Source organism: Oncorhynchus kisutch, unplaced genomic scaffold (assembly GCF_002021735.2).
Source record: "Oncorhynchus kisutch isolate 150728-3 unplaced genomic scaffold, Okis_V2 scaffold1741, whole genome shotgun sequence".
NCBI lineage: Eukaryota > Metazoa > Chordata > Actinopteri > Salmoniformes > Salmonidae > Oncorhynchus > Oncorhynchus kisutch.
Window position 1 is genome coordinate 1 of NW_022263686.1, and position 7,585 is coordinate 7,585.

The following is a 7,585-nucleotide window of genomic DNA, read 5'->3' on the forward strand; positions in this document are numbered from 1 at the left end:
ATACTGTAACTTTTATAACAGAAAATATGAATTTACTCACTGAGATGTAACCTACAAACATTATTGACCCACTCAAAATTGTATAAATCAACAACTGTGCATTCAAAGATGGTCTCTGATAATTTTTCCACAGAGGAGTTATATTGTAAACACACGAGAGAGATTAAAGTAGATGTCACGTTGTCAACATTTTGATTGATGACCCTATGTGAACCTATGTGAACGCTATGTGAACCCTATGTAGTGATGACGTGTGCATGTCTTCTGGTCAGGCCAGCCTGGTTAAGGGGGGGGCTTAGGGGTGAGAGTAAGGGTCCATTTGACACCGTTAATGATTGATGACCCAAGCCTGATAGGAAAGCCTGGTTAGGTGGGGGCTATGGGGTGAGTAAGGTCCATTTGACAGGCCGTTAATGATTATGACCCAAGCTGATTTATGACCCTATGTAATGATTATGGCCTTGTCATGTAGAAGGGTGCATGCCAGGGTTGAGTAAGTGACATGTGTCAGGTCAACCTGTTACTTTTCTCACGGTTTTGGTTGGTTTATTGCCCCTTATTAAAGCGCCCTGAACAATACCTGTTTAAGACTGTACATGATAACCCCTGAATATTAAACAAAAATGACACCTATGCCAATTTTAGGGATGTTATGCTCGGCTTGTCATGAACCCAGTGAACCCAAAGCCTGAAGAAGTTCTGTGTGAAGCTCCAGAATGTTTTTAAAGGATTTTTGGGTACGAGTGAGGGCCACATGTCTTACATATTCACCACCGGAGGATTCTCACGGTAAAGATATTCAACAGACCGTGGACCCAAACCCCTTATCCTGCAAAACCTGGGAGTTTTCCCCCGGCTCTGGGGGAGAGCAGGAGAATGGCTAAACATCAGGCTGGCTCTTTGTAAAATTGAACAGGTCCTAAGTGTTACAAATGTGCCAGGATATGCGTGGAAGAAAGAGGTCTGCGGCCGCAGTTGATCTCAAGGCTCTAAGAATTGCTTCAATGGACTATAGCCCTGACAACAAAGTGACAATTTTAGCCTGTGACCTTTATGATAGGCTAATGCTACAAAGTCTGTCAATTCTCCTGTAGCTTCCAGAGCACGCAAACATGATAAACTTTTTTATTCCTGTGTTTAGTTTTAAATGGGTGGATTATCCAATTTCATAACACTTATGAATAAGCTGGACATTCTCTTCCAAAATGGGGAACAGTTAAAAGCGCTGGGCGAGGCTTTCCTTGAGACAGAGTCAAGGACCAAAAGGCCCGACGGAGGATCTACACCCTGGAGTGAAAACTTACCAAGTGTTGATGGACCGTGCAAGAGAAGCCTTGCCTTTTGAGGGTGAACTCGACAACGGACAATGGCGGGTTGGTTGCATAAGCTCCCAGGATCTGTAAGAAAGGCATCGTAAAAATACCTTAAGAATGTAAGGATATAAAATGTATAGTCTAAATATTTTGAAGGAAATGAAATAAATGGTTTTTAAAATCAGAATCTCACACGTTATGAACTCTCGCGTTTGTTCACTCTTAGCGCAGTCTGTCCCTGAGAAAAAAACTTGCGGAAAAAAGCCATGTGCGCGCGTATGTGCGTGAGGGGTTTTGTAGTGGCTGTGTGTGTGTGTGTGTGTGGTGTGTGTGTGTGTGTGTTTCAAAAAAAAGAAAAAGGGGGGCGGGTTGTTGTTAAAAAAATACCCTTGCATGCCTGGTGGGTCGTTTGAAACCAAGGTTTACACTAGCCTGCAAAACAGATGCCTACCCCCCAACAATAATATTGTGTCTTACGACTCCTAATCTTAAAGGCCTTTCATAAAACTATTTTTTTAGGTGGGCTAAAAAGTCATTCATCCCAGCGATGTCGAGACCAACCACCACCCCCATGCATCTAGGTGCTAGCACCCCGGAGATTTTAGAAGCTCAAAAGGATCCTAATGTTTAGACACACCCAATACCATGTGTTTGAATGTGTCAAATATACCATGGGCGGGGGTATAGCCCGAAAAAAACGACAAACCCCAAATGCTATGTAAAAAATCATTCAGGGGTTTTTCTCTAGGTCGTAGGGTACAAAAGTGCTAGAAACCATGGGCAATGTTAGCAGCGTTTTAGTTCCGATGCAAACAGCACCTCCAGAAACTCCAAGAATCGTTATCGGACTGAAGCGTTAAAAAGATAATCGGGGAAAACAGTCTAATGGATCTATCGCAAGGTGAGTTCTTGAAATAAATCTTTATTAGATTTGGTTGTTGTGGGGAATTGTTTGAAAAGCGTGGAAGCGTGGGATGTTATAGAAATATTAAACAATCATTAGGATCAGTATGCTTACCGTATAACAAGCAAGCAATATTAGCTAAAGTGATTATAGCTTTAATATTGTCGAATGTTTTATAGATTCTGAAGCATTCACGCAGATACTCCGAGGTATAACTGAGCTCGAACCATCCAATGGGGCTCCGAAACAAGTGCCGACAAACAAACGCCTGCCCTGAATTGTCAACGTAAGTAAGCTCCAAGAATTCCATACATAAAAATATTTATACCTTAAAAACAAAAAGTGTGGGCATCTTATATTAAAAGTTATTTTATATGTTTACAGAGGACCTAAAGCCTAGAAGGTTAAACGAGGCCCTATGGAGCCTGAACGGTTTCTGCGAAGCATATGACTACGAGACAATTCTGCCCTACTCCCAGGATGTATTTACACAAAAGCAGCGAACAGAGATCTTTAAACGGCAGGTCAACTCCCCTGGCCAGGACAACGTTGTCCCCCATATTTCTAAACACAAAAGGATAATTAGTGCTCAGATCCACAGTTCCGCTTCACCCGAACAATTCTACTTGCCGATATTCACGAGACGTCGTTCCAAGGACTAGGTATGAATCAATTATATATTATTATTTATATATATAATTATTTTAATATTTATATTTTTTTTTATGCGGAATATGTTAAAAACAAGGCTAATGCTGTTTTTTTTTTTTTTTTTTCAGGCTCACCATCTACCGAACCTGCAGATGCTGTAATACAGGTTGAACAAAGACATCAGCCCCTGGTTTCAGAGCTTCTTCAGAACAGCCCTCGTCAAAAAAGCCGAGTATTTAATTAATGTATTGTTAATATATAGGCTTATATCTGAAATGTATTTGGCATTTTTTAACATATTTTAGGGTTAATAACCTATTTTTGTATGTATTATTTTTATTTCAGACTCCTCACCGGCTTATAAACACAACGCACAAACATCGGAGGATGCCCAGACAAGCATCCCCGAGGAGGCTCCAAAGACACCAGTCAAGAAAACAGCGAAACCTGATGATGTCAAAGATTTAAATGACATTTCTGAGGTAGACGATTTGATGTTCTGTGAAGCTGCCAACCTTCTTGAATCGGCCAATTCTGTGGGGGAAACAGCAGATTCTGAAATAGACCAAGAACGTTTTTTCAAAGCGTTTACCCTGGGTTTAAAATCACGAAAGGCTCTACTCCAGAGGCGCATGTGTATTCTACTCGAGCATCAATACAATCAGGATGTGTCATTCTGGCGTAGCGAGCTACCCCGTATGTTAAAAAACATTAGGGCTAAAACAAGCAAATACCGCCGTTAAAAAACACACATGTAAACACCACACACACACACACATCCTTAATTAGACAGATGGCGCCCCCCTATAGACCAAAGTGAGACAATTGAAACCCTCTTAGCCAGGATCCCTACAGAGCTCCAAGATATAGTTAACCATATGAATGATTCGGGGGTACTTGACATAATGACAATAGATGAAAATCTATTATCCCAGATTCCCTCCGAACTCATAGACATTATTACACGTATGAATGAGTCAGGGCCTTCCGAGGAAAACTGTTAACACAGATTCCCGAAACCATCATATCTCTAATTACCCAGCTTAACGCGAGCCCTAGGTTTAATTCGGCCCCACAGACACCTCTAAGACAGCCTTTAACAACATTGTCCGAAGAGTCTGAAAGTCACTATGATGTTTTTGAACAGTTGGACAAATGTCTAGCAAATCTGGAGGGGGGCGGTCTTGAGATCAGTGTACAGAACGAGAGCGCTAGGTTAATTCAGCACCCCAGACACCTATAAATCAGCCTTTAACAACAATGTCGAAGAAGAGTCTGAAACCCAATACGATGTTTTTGAACAGTTGGACAATTGCCTAGCAAATCTGGAGGGGGGAGGTCTTGATCGAAGTGTACATGTTTGCGTCGAAATAAATTCAACAATATTGAGGTTCGCCAGTTTTTCAATTTCGCATGGGGGGGGTCAGATTCGGGAATATGCTGTGTTTTACGTAATGCTTATGGACACTTTGAATGAACTGTTAGCGAGGATTAGAGATTATAGCGAACCTAGGGATCTCTTACAGTTGGAAATTTGTGGAGACAGTCTACAGAGCAAGGGTATCGCTTATTTTACAGAATGGGTGAAGCAGAGCTTGAACAATTTGTTAAACTGCTAGAACGCCTTGTTCAGTCAAATTTAAACGTGCTAGCAGATAGGACCCTCGAACTTGTAGTACAATTAGTACGACAACCACAAGGGGGCGGGGGTCAGAGACGAAAGCTCGAGAGTTTAATGCAGTCCGAAATCATAAGCAATAAAAGGGCCCTATCTCATAAACGTTCACAATCCAGGTAATAAGCTATGTTTTGCCATAGGTTTGGCCCACTTACTCAGCCCAGGATGTACTGATCAAGCCGCGTTACAAAAAGCTCGAGAGCTACAAACTGCGGGTGGGTCTCGGTATACAGGATGCTGTGGCTTTCTCAGACATAGTCAAATTTGAAAACTTCTGAACATCAAGATTGTGGTTTTGTACCACAGTAGGGCTAATGACGCTCTCCTCAAGTTCCAAAATATACCCGAACCACATCCTAAGACTATGTACTTTTATGTGCAAAATGAGCATTACTATGCCGTAACTAACATCACAGCCTTTTTTAGGCGCGCCATATGTCTGTCCAGCCTGTCATACCGGCTACACACGCATGGGGGGGCACTCGTGCCGTTACAACTGTTCAGTATGTCGGATAAACATTGCCCTATGCAGCCGCTAAACTTGACCCCCTGTGCGGATATTGTCACCGCACATGTCGTTCGGCCTACTGTTACGAAAAACACAAAACTGAAACATGGCATCCCAAGGCATGTAAATCTGTAAGCAGTTGTGACATTAACAAGAAATGTCCAAAATGTCATTGCAATTACAACCTTAAAATAGATAGCCCTAAACCTCATGTTTGTGGAATTATACACTGCCCAATCTGTAAAGGTCCTTTTTTTAAATTTATTTTATTTTACCTTTATTTAACCAGGTAGGCAGTTGAGAACAAGTTCTCATTTACAATTGCGACCTGGCCAAGATAAAGCAAAGCAGTTCGACAGATAAAACGACACAGAGTTACACATGGAGTAAAAACATACAGTCAATAATGCAGTATAAACAAGTCTATATACAATGTGAGCAAATGAGGTGAGAAGGGAGGTAAAGGCAAAAAAAGGCCATGATGGCAAAGTAAATACAATATAGCAAGTAAAATACTGGAATGGTAGTTTTGCAATGGAAGAATGTGCAAAGTAGAAATAAAAAAAATAATAATAATGGGGTGCAAAGGAGCAAAATAAATAAATAAATAAAAATTAAATACAGTTGGGAAAGAGGTAGTTGTTTGGGCTAAATTATAGGTGGGCTATGTACAGGTGCAGTAATCTGTGAGCTGCTCTGACAGTTGGTGCTTAAAGCTAGTGAGGGAGATAAGTGTTTCCAGTTTCAGAGATTTTTGTAGTTCGTTCCAGTCATTGGCAGCAGAGAACTGGAAGGAGAGGCGGCCAAAGAAAGAATTGGTCTTGGGGGTGACTAGAGAGATATACCTGCTGGAGCGTGTGCTACAGGTGGGAGATGCTATGGTGACCAGCGAGCTGAGATAAGGGGGGACTTTACCTAGCAGGGTCTTGTAGATGACATGGAGCCAGTGGGTTGGCGACGAGTATGAGCGAGGGCCAGCCAACGAGAGCGTACAGGTCGCAATGGTGGGTAGTATATGGGGCTTTGGTGATAAAACGGATTGCACTGTGATAGACTGCATCCAATTTGTTGAGTAGGGTATTGGAGGCTATTTTGTAAATGACATCGCCAAAGTCGAGGATTGGTAGGATGGTCAGTTTTACAAGGGTATGTTTGGCAGCATGAGTGAAGGATGCTTTGTTGCGAAATAGGAAGCCAATTCTAGATTTAACTTTGGATTGGAGATGTTTGATATGGGTCTGGAAGGAGAGTTTACAGTCTAACCAGACACCTAAGTATTTGTAGTTGTCCACGTATTCTAAGTCAGAGCCGTCCAGAGTAGTGATGTTGGACAGGCGGGTAGGTGCAGGTAGCGATCGGTTGAAGAGCATGCATTTAGTTTTACTTGTATTTAAGAGCAATTGGAGGCCACGGAAGGAGAGTTGTATGGCATTGAAGCTTGCCTGGAGGGTTGTTAACACAGTGTCCAAAGAAGGGCCGGAAGTATACAGAATGGTGTCGTCTGCGTAGAGGTGGATCAGGGACTCACCAGCAGCAAGAGCGACCTCATTGATGTATACAGAGAAGAGAGTCGGTCCAAGAATTGAACCCTGTGGCACCCCCATAGAGACTGCCAGAGGTCCGGACAGCAGACCCTCCGACTTGACACACTGAACTCTATCAGAGAAGTAGTTGGTGAACCAGGCGAGGCAATCATTTGAGAAACCAAGGCTGTCGAGTCTGCCGATGAGGATATGGTGATTGACAGAGTCGAAAGCCTTGGCCAGATCAATGAATACGGCTGCACAGTAATGTTTCTTATCGATGGCGGTTAAGATATCGTTTAGGACCTTGAGCGTGGCTGAGGTGCACCCATGACCAGCTCTGAAACCAGATTGCATAGCAGAGAAGGTATGGTGAGATTCGAAATGGTCGGTAATCTGTTTGTTGACTTGGCTTTCGAAGACCTTAGAAAGGCACGGTAGGATAGATATAGGTCTGTAGCAGTTTGGGTCAAGAGTGTCCCCCCCTTTGAAGAGGGGGATGACCGCAGCTGCTTTCCAATCTTTGGGAATCTCAGACGACACGAAAGAGAGGTTGAACAGGCTAGTAATAGGGGTGGCAACAATTTCGGCAGATAATTTTAGAAAGAAAGGGTCCAGATTGTCTAGCCCGGCTGATTTGTAGGGGTCCAGATTTTGCAGCTCTTTCAGAACATCAGCTGAATGGATTTGGGAGAAGGAGAAATGGGGAAGGCTTGGGCGAGTTGCTGTTGGGGGTGCAGTGCTGTTGTCCGGGGTAGGAGTAGCCAGGTGGAAAGCATGGCCAGCCGTAGAAAAATGCTTATTGAAATTCTCAATTATGGTGGATTTATCAGTGGTGACAGTGTTTCCTATCTTCAGTGCAGTGGGCAGCTGGGAGGAGGTGTTCTTATTCTCCATGGACTTTACAGTGTCCCAGAACTTTTTTGAGTTAGTGTTGCAGGAAGCAAATTTCTGCTTGAAAAAGCTAGCCTTGGCTTTTCTAACTGCCTGTGTATAATGATTTCTAGC